The sequence below is a fragment of the Hemiscyllium ocellatum genome, chromosome 14 (genome assembly GCF_020745735.1).
Source record: "Hemiscyllium ocellatum isolate sHemOce1 chromosome 14, sHemOce1.pat.X.cur, whole genome shotgun sequence".
Classification (NCBI taxonomy): Eukaryota; Metazoa; Chordata; class Chondrichthyes; order Orectolobiformes; family Hemiscylliidae; genus Hemiscyllium; species Hemiscyllium ocellatum.
In genome coordinates, this window is record NC_083414.1 from 79,873,725 (window position 1) to 79,900,666 (window position 26,942).

Below are 26,942 nucleotides of genomic sequence, written 5' to 3' on the forward strand. Positions count from 1 at the left end.
TGTTGTTTGTTATCCATGATTATCTATGATTATCTATGACAGCAGACACATAGACAGGTGATAAAACGTTTCAATGATCTCTGAATCGGCCAAGCAAGACATTCTACTGTATCAAAACTGCTCCGATGTCTTAAAGGATAAACCCAGACAGAACACCCAGTCCCAGCCTCAGTATTGGAAAAAGAAAACGGGAAACACAGTCCTGTTGACCCTTCAGAGACCTCCTTCCTAACATCTGAGAATGTGTGACAGCAGTTACAGAGCTTTCCCACAGTATACGCTAATGTGAGTAACCTTGGGAAGCTATAAATTAGCAAGTGCAGTATTCCCTTTGGTCCATCGAGTTTGCTATCCAATTCAATATAATAATTGCTTGCTCTTTATTTCCACACCGTACTTCTGCTCTCCCACCAACTCTTTACTGTCTCTAAATCCGTATTTATATTCAGTGTCTTGGCTTCCAGGTTCGAGTGCATTCCCCAGCTTCACCAGTCTCTGAGGTCAGACATTTATTGGCATCTCAATGCAGAATGGCCTGTCTGTATCTAATACTGTGATCCCTTGTTTTAGACACTACAGACTGGGGAATTATCTTCCCTGCTTCCAATCTGTCTCAACCTGTCAGAGTGTTATATATGTTACTGAGATCTCCACTCATTTTCCTAAAGCCCATTGATTTCAGGCCCAATCGCCCCAAACACTACTCCCATACCAAGCCTGCCATCACAAAGATCGTTCTGGTCATCCTTCACTGCTCTCCCTCAATGTCAGGTTTGTCCTTTGTTAGATACGGAGACCAAAACTGCACACAATACTGCATAATGTTCGAGATGTGGTCTCAGTAAGGCCCTGTACAGCTGCAGTAAGACACACTTACTCCTGGACTCAAATTCACCTGAAACGAAGGTCAACATTCCATTTACCTTCCTAATTGCTTTCTTCCCTGCAATATTGTTTTCAGTGACTGGTCTACAGGGAGATCCAAATCCTTTGCAATGTTACAGCTCCCCACTGGGTGGGTCTGTGTACCCTGGTCAGCGTGCCAATGTACTCCCTGTATTGACTTCTGGATTCAGAACTGACTGAGCTGCAGGGACTGCGGAGGGCTGGGCAGAAGGAAACAACAAAATGGAGCATACCTCCCTTTGTAGATCAACATGTTTCAAGCAATCCCTTTTCAAATGATAGGCTGCCAATCGCTTGTTCCCACCAAAGGGCACACCATCACCTCTACCCACCTTGCTTTCCATCTGCCACGTATTTTCCCATTCACTCCACTTGTCTCAGTCACCTTGAAGCTTTGTTACAACCTCCTCACCCACCCACAATCCAACATCCTTTAGTTCAGTCAGCAGGCTGTGATATATTGTATTTGATTCCCATAACCAAAATTTTAATGGGAATTGTGAACAGTTCGGGCCTGAACATCGATCTCTGTGATATCTCAGCAACCTTCCTCTGTTATTTTTATTCAAAGTAATATTTATTTCCTGAATCTGGGTGTGACGGGCTGGGCCAGCATTTATTGCCTGTCCCTAGTTGCCCTTGAGAAGGTGGTGGTGAGCTGCCTTGTTGAACCGTTGCAGCTCACTGTGGATTCAGTGATGGTAACACCATTGAATGCCAAGGGGCAGGTTAGATTGTATTTTATTGGTGATGGTCAGGGTCTGGCATTTGTGTGGCCTGAACATTACTTGCCACTTGTCAGCCTGGATACTGTCCAGATCTTGTTGTGTTTGAACATGGCCTGCTTCAGTATCTGAGGAACCACAAATGTTGCAGAACATTGTGCAATCATTGGCGACCATCCTCACTTCTGACATTAACATGGAGGGAAGGTCATTGATGAAGCAGCCCTGAAGATATTTGGACCTAGGCCACTGCCCGAGGGATTCCTACAGACTTATCCTGGAGCTGGGTTGACTGACCTTCATCAACCATGACCATCTTCCTAGGTGTCAGGTATGATTCTAACCAGCGGGGTGTTTGCCCCGATACCCATTGATTCCAGTTTTGCTAAGGTGCCTAGATGCCACATTTGGTCGAAGACAGCCTTGTTTTAAAGGGCTGTCACTCTCACCCACCTCTGGAATTCAGCTCCTTTGTCCATGTTTGAACTAAGGTAATGAGATCAGGAGCTGAGTGGCCCTGGTGGAGCCCAAACTGGGCGTCATTGACCAGGGTATTGCTGAGGAGCTGCTGCTTGAAAGCACTGAGACCTACCATCACTTTACTGATGTTCGAGAGTGGACTGATGGAGTGGTAATTGGTCAGATTGGATTTGTTCTGCTTTTTATGTATAGGGGATACTTGGGTAATATTCCACGTAATCAGGGAAATGTTGATGTAACGATACTGGAACAGTTTAGCTAGGGCAGTGACAAGTTCTGCAGCACAAATTTTCAGTACTATAGTCAGAATGTTGTCAGCATGTGTCCCATTGGAGTATCCAGTGTCTCTAACTGTTTCTGGATATCACGTGGACTGAATCAAATTGGCTGATGACTGGTAACTGAATTGCTAAGGATCACTGGAGGAGGCTGAGATATTCCATCCACTCAGCACTTTTGACGAAGATGTTCTTTTGACTAAATAATGCATCTACCTTATCTTTTGTACTGAAGTGCTGGGCTATTCCATCATTAAGGATGGGGATACTTGTGGAATCTCCTCCTCCAATGACTTGTTTAATTGTCCCCAGCTTTTCCCAACGAGAAGTGGAAGGACTGCAGAGCTTAGATCTGATCCTTTGCTTGTGGGATCACTAAGCTCTGTCTATCACTTACTGCTTATGCTGTTTTGCACACATGTTGTCTTGTTTGGTGGCTTCACCAGGCTGACACCTCATTGTCAGGTATGCCTAGTGCTGTTCCTGCCATCCCGCACACTCCATTGAACCAAGGTTGATCCTCTGGCTTGATGGTAAATGCTGTGAGGGAGATATGCGAGGCCATGAGGTTGCGCTGGACCCACAACACGTTATGGAAGACCAGACTTGAACTGCTAGCTGTGTTTAAAGTTGGTCTTATTTAGCACAGAAATATCACCCCTCAAAATGATGGAGGTGTGCAGGTGTGATTTTGCCTCCACAATGACTGTGCAGTGGTCACTCTTACCGATGCTGTCATGGACAGATACTTCTGCACCTGGCGGATTAGTATGCATGTGGTCAAGTATGTATTTTCCTCTTGTTGGTTCCTTCACCACCTGCCGTAGACCCAGCCTAGCCTTTATATCCTTTAGGACACGACCAGCTCAATCAGTAATGCTGCAGCTGAGCTACTCTTGGTGGTAGACATTTAAATTCCCCACCCAGAGTACATTTTGCATCCTAGAGACCCTCACTGCCTCCTCCAAGTGTTGTTCAGCATGGAGGAGTACTGATTCATCGGTTGAGAGAGTCTGGTACATGGTAATCAGCAGGAATTTTCCTTTCCCATGTGTAACCTAACATCATGAGACTTCTTGGGATACGGAGTCACTTTTGAGGATTCGCAGAGTAATTCCCTTCCAACTGCATCCCACTGTGCCGCCACTTCTGCCGTGTCTGTCCTGTTGGTGAGACAGGAGATATCCGAGGAAGGTGATAGGGTGTCTGGGACATGGCCATACTCACAGAACCATACCTTACAGACAATGTCAGGCTGTTTCTTGACGAGTCTGATTATTTCTATTCACTGTTTCCTGCCAGCTGTCCCATTCTAGAAACATGTCCATATATTCGCCCCAATCCACTCAGATTTGATTTTGTAAACAGGGCTTGGAGCTTTACCAACACTTTTCTGAAAATCCAAATGTTTTACGTCCATTGCTTCTCTTTCATTTGTCTCCCAGTCTGTTTTTCAAACATAATTCCCATTTGATAAATCTATGTTAGTGTTGTCTATGACGATTATTTTCAGTCCCAATAATTTATCCTAAACCATTTACTTACTATGTTCTATGTTCCACGTACTCTATCATTTTCCCACATCAGACTTGGTTTTCCTGGTATTGTTAGAAAGTTCTGTGAAGACAGAGCTGAAGTAATGGCTTCATAGTTTTCCATTTTCCATTCTCTAGCTTCAGTTTGTAAGGAAGGTGCACTTGTTTTCTCACATTTCTCACATTGACATGATTTAACAAGTTATTACAGACGTTTCGTCCCCTGTCTAGGTGACATCCTCAGTGTTGGGAGCCTCTTGTGAAGCGCTTCTGTGATCTTTCCTCCACCATTTGTAGTGGTTTGAATCTGCCGCTTCCGGGTGTCAGTTCCAGCTGTCCATTGCAGTGGTCGGTATATTGGGTGCAGGTCGATTAGCTTATTGATTGAATCTGTGGATGAGTGCCATGCCTCCAAGAATTCCCTGGCTGTTTTCTGTTTGGCTTGTCCTATAATAGTAGGATTGTCCCAGTTGAATTCATGTTGCTTGTCATCTGCGTTTGTGGCTACTAAGGATAGCTGGTCATGTCGTTTTGTGGCTAGTGTTCATGAATGCGGATTGTGAGCTGTCTTCCTGTTTGTCCTATGTAATGTTTTGTGCTGTCCTTGCATGGGATTTTGTACACTACATTGGTTTTGCTCATGCTGGGTATCGGGTCCTTTGTTCTGGTGAGTTGTTGTCTGAGAGTGCCTTAGTGTGAGACTAGAAAAAGAAACAGTGACACCCTCTAATCTCAGTCAGAGCAGGGATTAGGAAAATTCACCAAGGGGGCATACATTTCGGTGGGAAATCTCTTTCCCAGAAGTTTGGGAGGGCTGAATCTTTATATTATATCAAGGCTGGCTTTGCCTGATTTTCCATAGACAGGTGAATCAGTGATAATGGTTAATGGAGAGCAAAGTGCAGCTGGGAACACACTGGGATGAGCCACGACCTTATTTACTGGTGGAGTAGTGTCAAAGGGCCGAATGGCTCCCTCGTGTCCCGAAGCATTGTGCTCTGATGTTCCATTCAGCCCTTTGGACCTGCTACACAGGGATAGATCGAGGCCACTCCGATGGTTAGGTGTAGTTTTGGAAATGTACTTGGAAAATCCAGGCTGGGTCAGGAACCAAACCAACCCCCAAGCTCTCTTGCCCTCTCTGTAACCTCTGCTCTCGATGTGGGTCATGTTACAGACCTACATACGCTGGGAATACAGCCCCCATACCCCACCCACGGTTAACCCAAACAAATCATCTGCTGTCCCTGAATGCAACATTGTGCAACACGACTTCCAGGAAAATAACCAGTTAAGTTCCAAAAGCATAACATGTGAAATTAGTAAATAGTAACAGAATTAGGTCATTCGGCCGCTCAAGCTAGCCCCTTCATTTATTAAGAACATCGCTGATCTACTCCAGGGCTCAACTCCAACTTTCGCCATCTCCTGTATCCCTCCACATCTCTCTGGGTTAGGGAATTCCAGATATTCACTACATTCTGAGAGAAGACATCACTTTGGATCTCAGATTGAAAACAATGTTCCTTATTCGGTATCTATATCCTCGAGTTCGCCACTCTGCCCATGAATGGAATCAACATCTCAACATCTACCTTCTCAAGCCTGCTCTGTATCTTGTATGTTTCAGCATTTTCAAACTTCATTCATTTAAACCCCAATGAATAATCACCTCACCATTATAGAGATTCTGAATAACTGAACCCTTTCATCTCTGGAAGCTGGCTAATGATCCAACCGAGTTACTTGCAGCATCAGCATGCTGACTTTATGTTTCAAACACTTAAAGACTCCAATCACTTTGTACTGCTCCTTTTCTGGAAGTCCTCTCCATTAACGAGCAGCCTGCCTTTTGGTTCTCAGCGTCTTCCACAAACTCGGATGCATATTGCACTAAGCTCCCTCCTTTAGGCTGTCAGTATAGATTGTAAATAACTGATGCCATCGGACTGATATGTATGGTACTCCAGGAGATACACCTTTATCATAAGGATCCATTCATCCTGACTCTACGATTTCTATGTGTTAACCAATCATCATCGCATGTTAATACATTATCCGTCACCCAACGATCTTTTGGCTTGAGTAAGATCTTTTATTCTGTAATACTTATGGAAAATCACTGGACAGCCTCTAGTCTACCAGATCTCCTTTATCAATTCCGCTTGTTATATTCTCAGGCATCTCCAGAAAAACTTTGCATTATCTTACAGGGCAAAATATAACTTCCCTTTCACAAACCCACACTGACTCTGCATGAAGCTTTCCTCAATGTCCATGCTGGCCAGGATTTCCAAACTATATGAGCCCCATCTGCTTTAATTGGCCCATATGTCTCTAAATGTTTCCCATTCATATGTTTGTCCAAATGAGTCTTAAATGTTGCAGCTGTACATGGATCTACCACTCTTCCTCTGGCAGCTCATTCCATACCCACACCACCCTCTGTCTAAAAACATTGCGTCTTCGTCCCTTTTAAATCTTCCCCTTTTCACCTTAAACATCTGCCTTATTTGGTTGAACTCTCCCATCCTGTGGAAAAAAAACCTTTGGATATTCATCCCATCCATACCTCTCATGATTTCATAAACTTCTATAATGTTAGCTGGCAACCTTCTACACTCCGTCTGATACTAACTTCAAGAACAAGCATTTCAGGATAAGAGCTGCAAATTTGAAACTATATTAAACATGACAGTAAAATAATGTTCAGCTCAAACGTCATATTGTTATTTGTCTTTCTCAATAGAACAATACTGAGGCAGCATGAAACGCTGACAAGTGCCAATAAGAAGTCACGCACCTGAATTTATTTGTCTAAAGGGCATGATGATCTCGTCAATGAAAACGTATCTATGGCCAGATCTATATAATACCATATCGTCAACATCCCCCCTCCTGGCCCCCCTATGGCCTTGTGTGCTTGTGTCTTCCTTAGCTTGCACTCAATGGAGAGAACCCCTTTCCCCCAGTCACATCTTAATTTAAACCCGTTTTACATACTCTTCTTTTATCTTTTGCCACACCCTCTTTTCCCTGTCACCCATTCCCTATCTCTGGCACGGGTTTAAACGCACATTTTCCAATCATTTTCAGTTCTGAATAAGTGTCACACTAGATTTGAAACACCAATTCTGTTTCTCTGTTTCTGCAGATGCTGACAGACCTGCTGAGTTTATCCAGAAATGAATAGGGGCACAGAACAATTTTCAATTAAACAAATAACGTTCGATACTGAAAATAAAAATACCAAAAATTGCTGGAGAAGCAGGGAGCTTTGTCGAAGGTTCAATGGACCTGCAAGTTTATATCTACATTCACTCCAGAAAATGCTGCAACATCTTCAGCAATTTCTTCAGCAATTTCTGCTTTTGAACAATTTCCAACGACATATGTCAAAGAGCCCAAATATCCTGTCCAACATGGATCGCCGTACACTGGGAACCAAACGATAACGCATGGTGACAAGTTCCTTGATTCTGAAACTGCATAAGGCTGGCATCACTGACACTGCCGAGCACTGAATCATGGTCAGGCAGAAAAACAGAAGGAAATACATTCACTTCATATACAGAAGATGGCATTACTGAAAGGAAAAGATTCAGATTACTACCTTAAATTGATTGGGTTAAAGTAACAAATTGGAGGCGTGACACCAAGGAAAGAATTTCAACAGAACGAGAATAAGAAAATGGAAGGATTGCCGCATCAAAAACCAGAGTAAGTCAGTGAATACAGGGCTGTTGAGTGAATGGGTCTTGGTGTGAACTGGGGGAGAGTCAGTGGAATTGAATTGTAGATATTGCACCTTAAACTGGGCTATCATCTGATGCTGTAGATCACAGCAGCAGCAGAAACAGAATTGTCTTCAATGACAATCTGTGACCTTTCGCTCAGGATGATCTCTCAGTCCACTATGAACATCAAGCAGATCTATGGTTCAGTGATGAGTGTGACTGAACATGCCAGGGTCAGTACCATCTTTACCTTTACCAGATGACAACCTATTAAAGCTACTGCAATTGATTGGTTACATTCGAAACAGCAGAACTAACATCTGGTACAGACGCAGAAATGACCACATGATTAACAAATCTGATCTAACCTCTGTCATCCTGCCAAATCCAAGCATTAATGTCGATGGACCATTAAACAGTTTACTGGAGGAGAGGAATCCACAAATATCCCCATTCTAAATAAAGGAACAGTCCTCTACATCAGTGTAAAAGTCAAGTATGGGGTGTCTGCACTATCCTCAGCCAGACATGTTGAGTGGATGATCCACCTCACCCTATCATGATGCCCACAGGATCACAACCAATTCGTTCGCTGCACGTGACATGAAGAAACAGCTGAACACAGTAGATACGATAAAGGCAATGGGCCCTGACCCCATTCCTGCAATAGGACTGAAGACTTGTGCTGCACAACAAGCCGTATTCCTGGGGAACCTGTTTCATTCCAGTTCCAACTCTGACATCTACCTGGCAATGTGGAAAATTACTCAGCTATGTCCAGTTCCCTAAGAGGGGAGTAAATACACTCTAACAAATTAGCACCCCATCAGTCCCATCACAACAGTCAAATTGGTGGGAGTTCTTTTGTTAGCAGAGTTGTCAAACAGCACAGAAAAAAACAGCTCAGTGTGATTTCCGATAGGTCCCCATGTGGAGATGGTGCTGTTGTGGAATATTTGGAAATTCTCCCTAACTTGCCCTGCCAGCAGGTTTCCATGCCCTGTGTTAGTTAGTCCCCTACGTGTGCAGAATTTCCTCCTTATTGCAGCCTTAAACGGTCTGTCCTTTATCCTGCCATTATTTCCAGTGAATGTGGATTAGGCAGCCGGAGAAACATCCTGTTAACTTCCAACTTGTCACATGTTTTGTGACTTTTATGTATTTCACTGTGACCCATCTCTCATTCTTTGAAACTCGAGAGAACACAGGCCGAGTTACCTCATCACGCAATCTCGCCAATTGAGGGATTAATCTGGAGAACGTCCATTGAACTTCCTCTGTCGTCAGTATATTCTTTCTTAAATTTCGTCACCAAAACTGGACTCAATGTTTCAGATGCAGTCCTCACCAACACGCTGTTAAACTTCTTCAACATGTCTTTACATCTGTATTCTGACTCCCTTAAAGCAAGGCAACACAAACTTTAACTTACCACTTGAATATATTCCTCCCAATACCCTTCACATTCTTTGCATTTACGAACTGATTGTGTGAGTTCTTATAGAAAGCCTTCTAATAATCTAAAATATGCCAATTGTACTGGTTGCCCATTATCTATGCTCTAAGAATCAACTTCAAACAATTCTAAAGCTTGTCAAGTATGATTTCCCTTTCAGAAATGCATACTGATTCTCTCCAAAGTTGCTGTTAATTTCTAAATAACGAATATCACATCCTATATAATACATTCCAACAGTTTCCCCACAAATGTCAAGTTAATTGGTCTGCAGTTCTCCACACTATCTCTTCTTCCCTTCGTAGATGCTTGGATCACTACCGTTCATCTATAGTGTTTGGATCACGTTTACTGATGTCCATTCATCTACTACGGCTTCCAGACTATGTAGAATGCACTGGGAAATAGAACACAGTCATCCACAGTGCAACTAATACTTCAATTAGTGGTTTTTCGCTGAAGATCTTGGTATGAAGTACATCTGGTTTGTCAAGGTTAGCAATGCTCAATCCAGCTGCATGTTCAAGTAAAGTCTTGTTAATGATATAATTTGACTTTATGTCTTTCGATCCACAAGTCCTATATGATGATGTCGTGTTTCTGGGTGATTTTCTGGATCTTCCTCCATGAAGACAGATGCAAAGTAATTGGTTATTTACTTGGCCATTTCCCTGTTATCCATAATCAGCTCATCTCTCCTGATTGCAGATTTCCACATTTGTCTATGCTTTTCTCTTTCCTTTTGACTTTTAGACAATAGATTTATGCAGTCTTTGTGTTCCTGTTTGTTTGCATGCCTGTTCGCTTTTTGATTTCCTTACCAGTTTCATGGCCCTCCTTTTATGGATCGTAAATTTCTGAGAATTCTCACAATTGCACAATGTCTGGAATTCTTCTGAAGTCACTTCACGTGATGAATATAATCTTTAATTTGTCATGCTAATCATTGTTAACTCACTTTCTCACTCTTGGGTGTTCTACCCGAAATAAATAAACATATGTTTCAGACTTTGGAGTATTTCTGCATTCTATAGTCCTGACCATATATAGTCAGGAATACTGCAGGAGGACAGGGAAGAAATAGTGGGGGCCCTGGTTGGTACTTTTGCATCATCGGTCGCCAATGGGTGATGTCCTGGAGGACTGGAAGTTAGTGAATGCTGTGCCGTTATTCAAGAAGGGCTACAAGGAAAAACCGGGGAACTATAGAACAGTAAACCTAAAATCTGTAGCACCTAAGTTACTTGAGAAGATTCTGAGGGAGAAGATATACACGCATTTGGAAAGACAGAGCCTTGTGAATGGGGGATTATGGCTCACAAGTTTGTTAGACTGCTTTGAAAATGTGACCAGTAACTTTGACAAGGGCATTGTTGTATATTTAGTCTGTATGGATTTCACTAAGGCCTTTCATAAGGTTCGACATGGTACGCTGCTCTGGAAGCTTAGATCGCATGGAATTGAGGGGGAGCTGGCAAATTAAGTTTAAAATTGGCTTGATGATAGGAAGAAGAGAGTAATCGTGATTTAGATGAGAATGTACAGGCATGATTTGTAAGTTTCAAGGTGACACTAAAATAGGTGGAATCGTGGACAGTGAGGAAGGTTATCAGAAATTTCAGAAATTACAGCAGGACCTTGATTAGGTTTGGAAGTGGGCCGAGAAATGGCAAATGGAGTTTAATTCAGATAAGTGCAAGTTCTTGCATTTCAGAAAGTCAAACCAAGGCAGGAGTTTCATGGTGAATGGCAGGGCCTTAAGGAGTGCAGTGGAACAGAGTGGCCCTGGAATTCAGGTGCACGGTTCTCTGTCAGTGGAGTCCCAGGTAGACAAGCCACTGAAAAAGGCTTTTGGCTCGCTGGCCGTCATCAGTTAGAGCACTGAATATCGAAACTAGGGAGTTATTTTGTAGTTATACAAAATGTTGGCGAGTTCATACTTGTAGGGTCATGTTCAGTTTTGTTCACTTTGCTCGAGGAAGGATGTTATTAAACTGGAAAGAGTGCAAAAGAAATTTACAAGGATGTTGCCAAGACTCAATGGTCTGAGTTACAGTGAGAGGTTGAATAAGCTTGGAATTTGTATTTTAGAATGTATGAGACTGAAGGGGATCTGATAGTAGTGTAAAAGACCATGGGCGGCATGGATAGAGTGAATGCACTCAGTCTTTTTTCCCCAGGATTGGGCAATCACGGACTAGAGGGCATCAAGTTAAGGTCAGAGGGGAAAGACTAAAAGGGAACCTGAGGGGCAATTTCTTTTACACACAGGGTGGTATGCACATGGGATGAGCTACCAACAGAAGTTGTTAAGGCGGGTACATGCACAAAATTTAAAATACATATGGGCAAATACACTGGTAGGAAAGGATTAGAAGGATACAGGGAAATATTTTGTTCGGAATGGACCAGTTTGGGCCGAATGGCCTATCTCCGTGCTGTAAGAATCTATGAGTCTAACAACCATTGTTCTCCGACTGAATGTTGTATTGTTCTTCCCCAATTCACTGGAGCGAACTTGATACTTTAGCCTCTGGGCTTCCATGATGTTTGACTAGAATGTTCAAACATTCCATATTGAATTCAGACGCCGTGTAAAATACAACATATTAATGTCACTATTCCTCCAAAACTGCTTCAGAGCAAGGTTAGTAATTAGTCCTTCTGGCCACACAATAAACAATAGGTGCAGGAGTAGGCCATTCTGCCTTCGAGCCTGCACCATCATTCAATATAATCATGGCTGATCATCCTTGATCAGTATCACACAGCACCAAATCCGAAATAATCTGCTCTCTAGTTTGGTTCACAACATACTCTTCAACCTACCTGATATACATTTATGGAATTTATTTTTCACAACATTAGCTGTCACTTAGTTAACTCAGTTTCGATGCAACTTGACACCATCCATTATTACTGCAGAACCCACGAGTATTTGTTACTCATTCACAGGATGGTGGCTTCATTGGATAACCAGCATTTGCTGGTCATGCCAATCGGCAGTTAAGAGTTAACAGTGTTGTCTTGTACCTGGAGTGACGTGCAGGCCAGAGCAGGTAAGAACAGCCCGTTTCCTTCACTAAAGGACATTAGTGAACCAGATGAGTTTTCCCAACAATCAACAATGGATTCCTGATCATCATAAACTCTCGATACCAGATACTTATTGAATTCAAATTCCACAATCTGTCATGGCAGGATTTGAATCCATGTTCCCAGAACATTACATGAGTCTCTAGGTTAAGAGCCGAGCGATAATATCAGTATGTCTTAGCTTCCCTTTGCATATAGTTGCATAACTAATTTCCAGGGCATATGATGCAAAACATTTGCGCGACAGTTTTGGTTCAGATATATAAAACACCAAGTTTGTTTCTCTTTGCTATTTGTAAGATCCACGCAAACTGATTCTGTGGAATCTGATGGACAGGGCCTGTGTCGTTACCAGTGATAGACTTGGATAAGGCATTCGGGGAGGCTCAGCTCGATGCTGAGATGATCTGAAGACATGTCCAGCAATACAGGACAAGCATCAATATCCATTTCGCTCTGTCAGGATAAGTGTCACCGTATATTCTCACTGATCCCTCACACACACTGTATATCTGTTACAGCACCTACCCTCAACCAAGGCTCACGCTCTATCTCCAAATAAGGCTCAAGCACGACCATTCCCGTTGTTGAATTCAGCACCTTCCCTCCCCCACATTCTCTGTCCCTGATGCAATAACCCCGCTCACTAATAGCACTACAATCATACAACACTATGGACAGACGCCCTCCAGCCACCTCACCATGTCACACCCCACCTGGGAGAAAGTGAGGTTTGCAGATGCTGAAGATCAGAGCTGAAAATGTGTTGCTGGAAAAGCGCAGCAGGTCAGGCAGCATCCAAGGAACAGGAGAGTCGACGTTTCGGGCATAAGCCTCACCTACCCCAGCACTAACAGCAGGGACGTCCACTCCCACCCTCACTCATTCTCTCCCATTCTCCCATTCCAGGAGAAACAGCCTGGAATAGGACAGAAAGGGCCAAGCCGGGTGATGGAGTGCTGGATATCCGTTCCCTCATCCCCCTACCATGATATGTGGGGAGGATCCTGGAGAGAGCTGGAGAGGACCAGGAAGCCTTGTATGGAGATTCTGAAACATCCACGTCCCACCAACCGAGTAAGGAGCAATATTCAGTAAAGAACAATTCTCAATTCAAACCTACTGTCAGTTCCAAACTCATCTCTCTCACTCGCAGAAGAACAGATATCCCATTGCACAGAGATGCAGGCATTGAATTACACAGAAGTATTGATAAATACCCCAATATACTAACATGCACAATGCATACAAGGAGATAACCATGCACACAAATAGAAGCACACAAAGACATATACCGTCACACACAAATAGACACAAACACAGATAGAAACGCACAGGCTGATACACAGACAGACAGACATAGTCACGCAAATACAAAACAATAACAAGCACATGGACACACACACATATAAATGCACATTAAGAAAAAGACAGTAGTGCCATTAAGTCACAAATAAACACTTTTTAAAAAATTTATAAGGAGATCAAAGATTCTAGGGAGAAGGTAGGAGACTGATGTTGAGGAACATATGAGAAATGACTGAATGGTATATCAGACTCGATAGGTCTAATTCTGCTCCTTTTTTAATGCTCGTGCGGTGTCACGCCCTTCCTGAGACAGCGGCAGCATCATATTTGATTGGAAAGAGTCAGTGGTAATGTGGGAAAAGATTGGAGGGCAGAATGGTTAATGTCGATTCCTAGTTATTGTACCACTATATCCGAAATGGGGTAGTGATTTGACATGAGGTTAACACAGTTTTTTAAAAAATGTGTCCCACAGTGGAAGAAGGATGTCACTTTCCCTTCACTGTTGTGCTGTCTGTGGTGTCCTCAACCTCAGGGAGCAGTGAAGACTCGGTTAATTAAGATATTTTAGTTGGAGCTTGACTGATCTTTGCCGGACAGGAGAGTCAATGTTTATTGGGAACAAACAGGAGACAGATGGTCAGACACACTCGGATCAGCCATGAGCATCCTGAATGGTGTCGCCAAATGGCCAACTGCTGCCCCTTTCCAATGTGTTGTTCCCTCAATCCACCCTCCCGGCTGTTACAGGAATATACTGCTGCCCCTACCCCATGTGTTGTTCCCTCAATCCATGCTCCCGGCCGTTAAAAGATATACTGCTGTCCCTACCCCGTGGGTTGTTCCCTCAATCCACCCCTCAACGCGATTACAGGGTAGACGACCATCCCATTCAGCCAGACTGTATCGTTACAATGAGACGGGAGGAGACCATTCTATCCCTACAAAGAATTACACAGGAATATAGGATGAAGTAATTCAGCTCATTGAGTACATTACACAGCCCAGAACGAGGCCATTCAACCCGCCTGAAGTGCTGCACAGGAACAGGGATGCTGTCACTAACAGGAAATAGTAGAGATATATGATTTTTTTAAACAAAACTGTAACTAGTTTTGACTCAGAGATCACTGTAGGGTCATCAATGATCAATAATCTATGCCAAATATCTGGATGAAGGGACTTAATGGATCAAAGCTGAACTACCTTGTACACCAAAATGATCATTCAATAGATCTTCAAATAGAGGTAGTGAATCTGCATTATGATGTAGACAGGGAAGGTTAATGAGGATACCCTCAGCAGAAATAATATAATGTGAGTTGTCTATTGCAGTCAGGAACAATTTAAATGGAGAGAGATTGCAGAACTCTGTGATGCAGATGTTTTTCATATTCCTGGTACATGAATCATATGAAGTCTGTCTGCAGATGCAGCAAGCGATTCGGAAGGTAAGTGGAATGATGCTGTTTGTGGCAACGGGTATTCGGTTTAATTAGGAATATTTCACTGTATCTGTACAGGGCATTGCTGAGACCACATCAGGTACACTGGGGGCAGTTTTGATCCTCTGAACTAAAAATAAAACCGGATGCAATTCCTTTCAAAGATGTTCAAAGATGCTTCCCTTTACTCATTCCTGAAATGAAGGCCTTTTGTTATCGGGAATTATCTGTTTGGATCTTAGATGAGAAATCTTATTGAGCCACGATTTTCAGAGAAGTATTTCAGCTGGATACATATTTTCTCTTGTTAAGAAGACTAAAGCTAGATAATATTATTTTTTGAATGAGATGCATTGGTATTAACACAAATATTATGAAGGTATCAACCCATTTTTAAAAATTACGCAGATGCATATAAACATCTCATCAAATCATAAAACGGGCACATTATTTTCTTTTGCTAATGAAAGGCACTGTGCACAACAACAGCAATGATGCTGCATACAACATACAGTCTATTATCATCCATTCCAGAGAACGTACATGGATAGTGCACATGGTCCACTTTGGTTTTCAGTTGACATTCTTGTATTTTTCTACACAGAGACGGAGAAAAATATTACTTGCTTCAGAAGCAGCAGCCAATTGGTCTCTCTCTCCCTCTCTCTTACTGTGTTCTGCCTGAAAACAAGGCATGAGAGCAGAAAAATCCTGAGTCATCTTTACCACTCCTAGAGGATTCCTGATGAGGATTCATCGGAATCTCTGTACAGCTCGAAGAAAAGGGAATTCAGCCAAATCCAACTGTTCCAGGACGAAATCCGCATTCCCAGACATTTGTGTGAGCAGAATAAGTTCAAAGTCAGAAAAACATTTGGGACACTATCATTTTACCATTTGTTCACAGTTCAACTTTATGTGTCCCAAATTTTTCTAGAAAATTACCCAGTCTGATGCCGATATCATTGGACACAGCACTCAACTGGTTACATTTAAAATTTGCTTTCACCAACAGAGCACTGGGAAAAGACATGAGTGACCCTCCAACATTGGTCAGAACACGAACAACAGATTCTCAAAGGGTTGGTAAGGTGTGAATTCCCTTCCACAGAAGATTGTGATGCCTGGATATTTCCATGTGTTCAAAATTGTCTATGTAAGACATTTGAAAGACAAATGAATGTAGGGAAATGATACACTGACAGAAAAGTGCTGCTGAGACATTAATCAGATCAAAGTGCATGGCAGAGCCTCACTCAGAGATGACTCAAAAATGCTTTGCTCTCTCTGATTATAACATGCAATAACAGTACATCCAGGAAAATTACAGCCGTTTACTTTGAAATTACAGAAAATGAAAACATAAGGAACAGGAATAGTTAATTCGGCCAGTCAAGCCATTGTATACAATCATGACTGACCTACTGTTAGCATTACCTTCTCCTTAATGGCCAGTTATTTACAATCCTGAACTCTCTGACAGGTCAAAGATTCATGTACCACCTCTTTAAATACTTTCAGTGATGTTGCTCCCCTTACCCTCTCGTCCAGATAATTCCTGACATTGATTACCCTGTGAGAGGAAAACACTCTCTACACAAACACCATCACCTATTGATATGAACAAGAGGTGAACACAAGGGCTCAGGAAAGAGTGAATGGCCTTGAGATCAAGGCGGTAGTTGACTGAGGATGTTATCGGGACCACCTACTTATTTGAGATTAATCAGAATCAGGTCTAACCTTTCCCACTGGTTGGGGTCTTTCAGAGCACAAAGGAAGATGTTTGTGGTCGGTGGCCTACAATCCTTTCAGTCCCGGGGCATCTCTTCAGGAAATCCTCAAATTAACTTGCTCAGCACAAACATCTTCAGCTTCTTCGTCAACGCCTGTATGCCCCCATTCCCGGTGCTCTCCATCAATCTCAAGATCAGAAGCAGGGTGATCACTGAAGATCACACAATATTCAGAACAATTTGTCCCCCCTCAGCTCCTGAACCGGTCTGTGTCTATATTCAGCAAGACCCAAACAACATTCAGGTTTGAGCTGTTAAAGTGTCGGTAACATTTATGTAACAGCACGGCCAGATACTGCACATTTCCACAGTTATAAGAGGAGCTCATTCAGCATCTCAAGCTGGTTACATGGATATGTGGAAACCATTCAGCCCATCGAAATGACTGAACAAGAAGAGAAACAGCCCATTCAATCCTCCTGCCTGTTTCACAGGAAGAGGAGGCATCTAGTCAGTACATTGAGCTGTTAACCAGGAACAGGAAGAGTCCTTTAAGACCCCTAAATCTGTTCTATAGAACCAGGAGACCATTCACCCCTCGAGACACTTACACAGGAATAGGAGGGTGTCACTGATGCTCCATCCTGGAACACAAATGGAGCAGATACTGCACTCACAGACGGCTCACGATGTTCCTCGTGGCTCCATTACCTGTGGGACACATTATACTGTATCATGTTTTGCCGGCAGTGAGGAAGGAAGCCAAATGTTTTGTGCCAAGCCTCAAGGAGGCATCTTGCATCTACAGGAAGACAGGGGACCCCGTAGGGGTCAGAAGCTGGTGGGGATATTTAACTGTTTTAGAGTGAAGGTATTGTGACTCCTGTCGGGATGGTGGATAACGTGAAGTTCTATGTATGATCACACACCAAATACACTGTATTAATGTTGGAAGAGTTTAGTTAAAGACTGGCCCTCTCTCTCTCAATCGAAATGGGGAGTGGAGTGGAGTGAGAGGGACGAGCTCAGAGTCTTTTAAGCCATCGAGAATCATGTAAAATAAGTAAAGAAAACATGGAACTTATCACCGTATTAGTTCTGTTTGGAATATAATGTGTGACTGTCCATCCACTTAAGGTTCAATGAAATCACCTCTTTTTCCTTCAAAGTGCTACAGATTAACCCTCAGGCACTCCCGATGGTGCAATCATCCCAACACTGAGTCTAGTGAATCTCCATTACACTCTTTCTGCCAAGAGGATTATTCCTTATAAAGGAGAGAAAATCTGTGCACAATACAATAAATAATATCTCAACAACACTCTAGGGTGGATCACACTAATTCTGTTCCCTCACTTAGCTGTCTCAGCTTCTTTCCTGTGGTATAAAAAGCCATTGCTTCTCACTACACTGCGAATGATACGGCATTTTGAAGTTTCTTACATCTTTGCGTCAGTCATCACCAGAGGTGCCGATGGAGATGTATATCATGTTCAGAGGGAGACTCAATCAGAAAGAATTCACTTGAACCAGGGAATGGTCACCTACCTGAATGGAAATTACTTGCAGGGGCATGGAAATCAGGCAGAGGAAGGGAGCTATCTTTCCTGTTGTTCTGCTCTCATGGGATGTGTGCAGCCCTGGTCAGGCCAACATGTTATGCTGATCTTGAACTGAGTGGTTGATTCAGCTGTTGCACAGGATAATAAAGAGTAAACCACATTGATGTGGATTTGCAGTCACACAGAGACCTGAACATGGAAGAATAACCCATTGCCTTCTCTACAGGACATGAGGCAAACAGATAGGCTTTTGTTTAAAACAAGTGGTGATGATTTCATTTGCATTCCATCAACTGCTTTCATGAGACACAAAAAGATTATTATTCTGTGCCGCTTGATGATGAGTTAATGACTTGACCACCATGCACTGTCTGTCCATCTGACAGATTCTGTGGAGAGGACAAATTACCCATCTCAAGTGCAAATATGTTGTGACGTAAGCATAGTTAGAAGGGACTTGAAACGGTTAAATCTGGATTTACTAAATACACAAATCATGGATTATTCAGCAGTTGCATTGAGGCTGAGAATGTGACAGAAATATCCTGATAGTGGTCCTGGGTAGGATTAGTGAGTGGGGAGAATATGTAGAAATGTGAATCTGAATGGAGAAAAAAGATACTGGAGTTTCGGAACAGTCTGGTTTCTCCTCGCGTATTGTTGAGTAAGTTGTGGATAGTAATTTGCTAGTTTTAATCAGTAAGGAATAATTTTTTTGACTGGATCTGAAAATTATGACTTCTAAATTTTAAAATTTGAATATAAACAGCAATTCAGTTCAACACAGTTTAATGGTCAGATGGAATGACTTACCAGGAACACCAACTATAGCGAGGATGGGATAGTAACCTCCTTGAATAATCCAAAGGATATCTTCGATCCGTGATGCTAATGATATCCAAGGCTGAGACAGGTAGTAAAGACCCAAGTATAAACTCCTACCTGATGTAATATTCCAGTCGAAGGTTCTCACATTCTGATCCATTAATTGAACATCCCAGTCTCATGTTCACAGATTCTGATCTCTCCTCCCCCGTCTCTCGAGCTACTGGTCCCTGTTAGTCCAGTCGATGCTGCTCCCGCCCATACCAGGATAACACATTGAACCGAGTCTTAATTAATAGAAGAGGCAAACCCTCCAGTGACACAATTCGGATTCACGGAGACTGACATCAATCACAATCACTGAACAAATAGCTCCAGCCAACGACTTTCAATTCAATATTGTTTTATTCAAATTAAAAACAATGATTCAAATTGTCATTTTCTGGATGGGCTATGTGAGGGTGACTGATGGAACAAATCTTGAGGCTGGTAGATCAATTGAGTGTAATCATTCAATCTGTCTTGGATGCAGGAGTAATGCTATAAGTTCAACAGAACGTAAACATGCATCTCTGATTATACATCCTGGAGCTATTGATCAAACATCATAATTTCAATTAAACATTGAGACAATTTTTATAGTTTATGATCTGAGGGGAATGTGTGTCTGAGAAGCGTGGGGTTGTAACAGACAAATGGCATGGTTATGTCAACAGAGAATTGAACGTGACAAATGCAATTCAGATTGTTATTCCAGGTTCAGAGAGAGTCAGATAAGGCCTGTGCTATTGATGTGATCGATGTTAGTGAACTGTGATGAAATGTCATTTACTGGACTTCAATTAGAGTGTGGCTATGGCATTGTGGAGAAGACAGAGAACAGAGCGAATTGGGGGGCCTGGCAGTTCAGACAGGAGGGAGGGGCAATAATATTCCTCAGTCATCAGTGTTGGAATATTACTCTTTATAGCTCATATGAATAAAATATTCAAGGATACATCTAAAGTGAGGAATGAGGAGTACAATTTGTTTATTGAACACAAAATATGAGGACAAAATTATTTTTTGTCCGTACTAAACTATGGGAAGTACAACAAAAATAAGATACACTCATGATCTTGAGCTATATAAATTGAAATGTGTATTACAAAATCACGGAAGTGCTGTGCAGTCTATATCAATCATTATTTGGCCCACAGCTGAGATGCTGATTTCCCCTCTGTCAGTGATCCACCTCATTGAAATTGTCTGGCGCATTATCTCAGTACTGAGGGGATTCTGACTTCCTGCTGTTGTTCACGCAGTCTATTTAAATTAAATCACCTTCTCACTGTAGAAATAAAACACTTGGCCTTTTGGACTCTGTTTAACTGTCAGCAACTCAGCTCTGTGAGTTAATACACCCAGATGAAACCTCTGCAGCCTGCCACATCCGGCCAAAAATCGTGACAGACGATGAAGCAACTAACTGGTGGAGTGGGCTCCACAATTATTCCCATTCTATCAATGCATCAGCTCTGCACTTCAGTGTTAAAAACAAGGAAATAGTATCTGCACTACCCTAGCCAGCGGTGTCGAGTGGATGATTCAACTCACCGTCATCATGATGCCCACAGAATCACAAATGCCAGTCTTCAACTAATTTGATTCGCTGTACGTGACATGAAGAAACAGCTGAACACAACAGATTCGACAAAGGCAATGGGCTCTGACCTCATTCCTGCAATAGGACTGAAGACTTGTGCTGCACAATTTGCCGTGTCCCTGGGGAAGCTGTTTTCTTCTAACTCTAACTCTGACACCACCCTGGCAATGTGGAAAATGAATCAGCTATGTCCATTTTATAAGAGGGGAATAATTATAATGTGACCAATTACAACCCCCTAAGTCTCATCACGATAGACAAATTGGGAGTTCTTTTTGACAGAGCTGTCAAACGGCACAGACATAACTTGCGCAGTGTGGTTTCCAATAGGTTCCCATGTGGAGATGATGCTGTTGTGGAAATGTCACTGGATTAATAAAATATCGAGATCTCAAATCTGGTGTCAGTAACAGTGACCTTGAAGTCAATGTAGTTTGTAAACAACAATTTGCTTTTCGAATGTACTTTCAGGAAGTGAATCTCCTGTGTTTCCTGGTCTGCCTATACGTGATACCGGACACAGAGAGATTGATCAAATCTACAATGGTCTCTGAAAAGGCCAAGCAAGACACTCTATTGTATCAAACCTCTCCGAGGTCTTAAAGTATAAAAGCAGACAGAACACCCAGCCCCAGCCTCAATATGGATAAGGGAACGGGAAGCACAGTCCTGTTGACCCTGCAGAGACCTCATTCCTAACATATGCGAACTTGTGACAACATTTACAGAGCGTTCCCACAGACAGCACAGAAACATCGGGAATGGAATAGGCCATACAGCATATTGAGCCTGTCCCATTTTAGTTAATGTCTGAACATCTCCTCAATGCACTTTCCCCACACACTGTACACATTCCATAATGTGATTAACCTTGTGAAGCTATAAAATAGGAACTGCGGTAGTCCCTTTGGTCTGTCGAGTTTGCTATGCAATTCAATATAATGATGGCTGACCCTTTATTTCTACACCGTACTCCTACTCTGTCTCCCATCCTTTCAGTGTCTGGACATCCTTATTAGTCTTTAGTGCCTTGTCTTCCACAGCCTAATGTGAGAGAAAATTCCGAAGTTCACCAGTCTCGGAGTGCAGACAATTATTCTTAAAAAAATGCAATATGACCTGTCTGCACCTAACACTGTGGTCCCTTGTTTTAGACGTCCCAACCAGGGGTATTATCATCACTGTGTCCAATCTATCTAACAATGTCAGTGTTTTATATATTCCTCTGAGATCTCCACTCATTTTCCTAAACTCCATGGAATACTGGCTCAGTCGCCCCAAGCTCTGCTCCCACAAAAAAGTCTGTCAACCCAGAGATCAGTCTGGTCATCCTTCGCTGCACTCCCTCAATTTAAGGTTTGTACTTCATTAGGTACGGAGACCAAAACTGCACACAATACTGCACAATGTTCGAGTAAAAGTCTCACCAAAAGCCTGAACAGCTCTACTGAGACACCCTTACTCCTGGACTCAAGTCCCCCTGAAATAAGGGTCAACACCCCATTTATCTTCCTGACTGCTTTCTGCTCCTGCAATATTGCTTTCAGTGACTGGTGTACAGGGAGATCCCAGATCCTTTTCAATGTTACAGCTCCCCACTCGGTGGGTCTGCGTAAACTTGTCTGTGTGCCAATGTATTCCCAGTGTTCGCTTCTGTCTTCAGAACTCTCTGCCCTGCAAGGAATTTTGAGGTCTGTCCAAACAATAACAAAAGAAAACTGCAGTTCCCTTTATAGATCGACATTTCTCAACCAGTCCCTTTTCAAATAGTTGGCTGGCATTTTAGTGTTTTCCAACAAAGAAGACAACACCACACTGCTCTTCATCTGTCACATGTTTACTCATTCACTCCTTTTGTTTCAATCACCTTGAAGTTTTTTCAATCCTCCTCACTTTCCAACATCCTAGTTCCGTTAGCAGACTTGGAAACTTTGCATTTGATTCCCTCAACGAGATGTTTGAGATGTATTGTGAATATCTGGCGACTCAGCACCAATCATTGAGATGCCTCATGAGCCTTACAAACTGAAAAACATCTATTTGTTCCTACTCATTGTTTCCTGTCAACACTCCCATTTTAAAACAATGTTCATACATTTCCCCCTAACTCATGTGCTTTTACTTTGCACACGAGGATTGGGACTCTATTAAATGTCTTGCTGAAAATCCAAGTTTAGTGCCTCTTTGTTTTTTTTTTCCTGTAATTAATCTACCAGACAGTTTCTGAAATATGTTTCCCATTTCATCAATGTGTCTTATGTTTTCTATGCCCATTATTTTCAGTTCCAGTAATTTCACCAAATTAGTTGATTTACTAATTTCATTCAATATCATTTTCTCATCAGACTCAGGTTTTCTCCTATTGATGGGAAGGCTTTATTTATATATTTTACTGTGAAGACAGAAGTAAATTAGCTGTGCCACGGTTCTCTGTTCTCCATTCTCCATTTCCTGTTTTCAGACTGTAAGGAAGCTGAAACCTTGACTAAAAAGAACAGCTGTTGTCTATTCACCATATCCATGTCCCTTGTAATATTAAACCTGAATTATTTACCAACTCAACTTCCTGGCTCCAATATAAATAACTCAAGCTTATCCAGCCTCTCTCCACAGCTCATAAGCTCCATCCCAGGGAACATCCTGGTGAAAATCCTCTGCTCCTCATCCAGTGCAATCACATCTTTCCTGTAATGTGACTCCCAGAACTGCACACAATATTTCATTTGGCCTAACCATATAAAATTCGTATAATCATGGGTCAATGAATAAAGGCTTTATCTACAGCCATGCTGAACACATCAATTATCATATCCAGTCACATTCAGAAATGTGTGGAGAAGCACCCTGTGAGCTTCCTTGTGTGGTGCAATTCTTTGAGTATTCCTCTGTCTGGTTCCTTCTTCCAAAGTGTATCACCTCATATTTATCAGGGTTACATTCCATCTGCCATTGATCTGACCATCTGACCATTCCATCTGTACCTTCCTGGAACATAAGACCTTCCTCCTCATTGCCAACCACCCGGCCAATCTTTGTGTCAAACACAATCTTACTTATCACATTCCCTCTACCCAATTCACATTCATATCAATTATGAATATCACAAATAATAAGGGAAACAGCACTGATCTCTGCGGTATACCAGGGGAAATTGGGCTCCAGTCACAAAAACAACATTCTACCATGTAGTTGAGTTTGGATACAACTTGATAAGTCACTAATAGGCCATCCATGTTCTCTGGTTGTTCTGTTCCACTTGATATACGTGAAGAATATCTGGGGATTCTCCTTAATCTTGCCCTGCCAGCAGGCTTCCATGAACCTCTGTTAGTCAGTCCCCTCCGAGGGAAGAATTTCCTCCTTATTACGTCTTAAATGTAATATCCCTTATCTTGTCATTATTTGCGTTAAATATCGAGTAGACAGCTAGAGAAACATCCTATTCACTTCCACCTCATCACATGTATCATAGATTGTTGAAATTTCACTGCGATCACCTCTTATGCTTTGAAACTGGAGAGTTCACAGAAGGCGAATGTCCATTGGAAGTCCTCTATGATCAGTGTACTCTTTCTAGATTAGGTCACCAACACTGCACTCAATACCTCAGGTACACTTTCACCAACACTCTATGGAACGGCTTTATGATGTCTTTGCGAATATTCTGATTCGCTTAAACAATATCCAACCTAACTTTAACTTTCCAATTACACGTATTCCTCCAATTACCATACAAACTAATTGCATTTACGAACTCACTGTGTGAGTTATGGAGTCATAGAGATATACAGTATGGAAAATTACCTTTAAGTTTAATCTGTCCATATCTAGCAGTCTAGTCCCACCTGCCCGCACATGGCCTATATCCCCCAAACCCTTCTTATTCATATAACCATCCAAATGCCATTTAAATGCAGCAATTATACCAGCCTCCACCACATTCTCTGGCAGCTCATTTCATACTCGTACCACTGTCTGTGTGAAAATGTTGCCCCTTAGGTATCTTTTACATTTAGATCAGATTGCTCACAATGTGGAAACAAATCCACACCGATCCACTGAAGCGCAACCCACCCAGACCCATTCCCCTTCACCAAACTCTGTGGGAAAATTAGCATAGCCAATTTACCTAACCTGCACATTTTTGGATTGTGGGAGGAAACCCACGACGACACGGGGAAAATGTGCAAACTCTACACAGAGAGTCGACCGTGGCGGGAATTGTGAGGCAGCAGTGCTAACCACTGTGCCATCGTGCCGCACACCATCTTTCTCCTCTCAACCTAAACCCTTTAGTTCTGGACTCCCCGAACCCAGGGAAAAACATTTTGTCTATTTACCCTGTCCATGCCCCTCATAATTTTATTCATCTCTCTAAGGTCACCCCTCAGCCTCCGACGCTCAAGGGAAACCAATCTCAGCCTAGACAGCCTCTTCCTATAGCTCAAATCCTCCCACCCTAGCAACATTCTTATAAATCTTTCCTGAACCCTTTCAAGTTTCTCGACACATTTCCAAATGGAAGGAGACCAGAATTGCACGCAATATTCCAACACTGGCCTAACCAGTGCCCCGTACAGCCGCAACATGACCTCACAACTCCAATGCACAATATTCTGATCAATAAAGGAAAGCATACCAAACGCCTTCTTCACTATCCTATCTAACTGCGACTCCAATTTCAAGGAGCTATGAACCTGCACTCCAAGGTCTCTTTGTTCAGCAACATTCCCATGGATCTTATAATTAAATGGTAAAAGTCCCGCTAAAATTTGTTATCCCAAAATGCAGCATCTCGCATTTATCTGAATAAAATCCATCTGACACTTCTCAGCCCATTGGCCCATCTGGTCTAGATCCTGTTGTAATCTGAGGTAACCCTCTTCGCTGTCCACTACACCTCCAATTTTGGTGTCATCTGTAAACTTACTAACTGTACCTCTTACGCTCGCATCCAAATCATTTATGTAAATTGCAAAAAAGGGATCCAACACTGATCCTTGTGGTACTCCACTTGTCACAGGACTCCAGTCTGAAAAACAACCCTCCACCTCCACCCTCTGTATTCAAACTTTGAGCCAGTTCTGTCTCCAATTGGCTAGTTGTCCCTGTATTCTGTGAGACCTAAACTTGCTCACCAGTCTCCCATGGAGAATCTTGTCGAACGCGTTACTGAAGTCCACATCGATCAAATCTACTGCTCTTCCCTCATCAATCCTCTTCGTTACTTCTTTAAAAAACTCAATCAAGATTGTAAGATATGATGTCCCACGCACAAAGCCATATTGACTATGACAAATCAGTCTTTGTCTTTACAAATACATCTACATTCTGTCCTTCACGATTCCCTCCAATAACTTGCCAACCACCGACGTCAGATTCACTGGCCTATAGTTACCTGGCTTGTCCGTACAACCCTTCTTAAACAGTGGCACCACGTTTGCCAAACTCCAGTCTTCTGGCACCTGTCCCGTGATTATCAACGGTACAAATGTCTCAGCAAGAAGCCCAGCAATCACTTCTCTAGCTTACCACAGAGTTCGAGGGTGCACCTGTTCAGGTGATTGGGATTTATCCACCTTTACCCGTTTCAAGACATCCAGCACTTCCTCCTCTGTAATATGGACATTTTTCAACGTGTAACCATCTAAATCATGATCTTCTATATCATCCATATTCGTTTCCACAGTAAATACTGATGCGAAATACTCGTTTAGTATCTCCCCATTTTCTGCGGCTCCACACAAAGGCCGCCTTGTTGATCTTTGAGGGGCCATACTCTCTCCCTAGTTATGATTTTGTCATTAATGTATTTGTAAAAACTCTTTGGATTCTCCTTAATTCTACTTGTTAAAGATATCTCATATCCCCTTTTTGCCCTCTTGATTTCCCTCTTAAGTATACTCCTACTGCCTTTATACACTTCTAAGGATTGGCTCGATCTATCCTGTCTATACCTGACATATGCTTCCTTCTTATTCTTAACCAAACCCTTTAGTTATCCAGCATTCCCTATACCTACCAGCCTTTCCTTTCATCCTAACTGGAATATACTTTCTCAGGATTCTTGTTATCTCATTTCTGAAGACTCCCCATTTTCCAGCCGTCCGTTTACCTGTGAATATCTGTCCCCAATCAGGTTTTGGAATTTCTTGCCTAATACCGTCAAAATTGGCCTTTCTCCAATTTAGAACTTCAACTTTTAGAT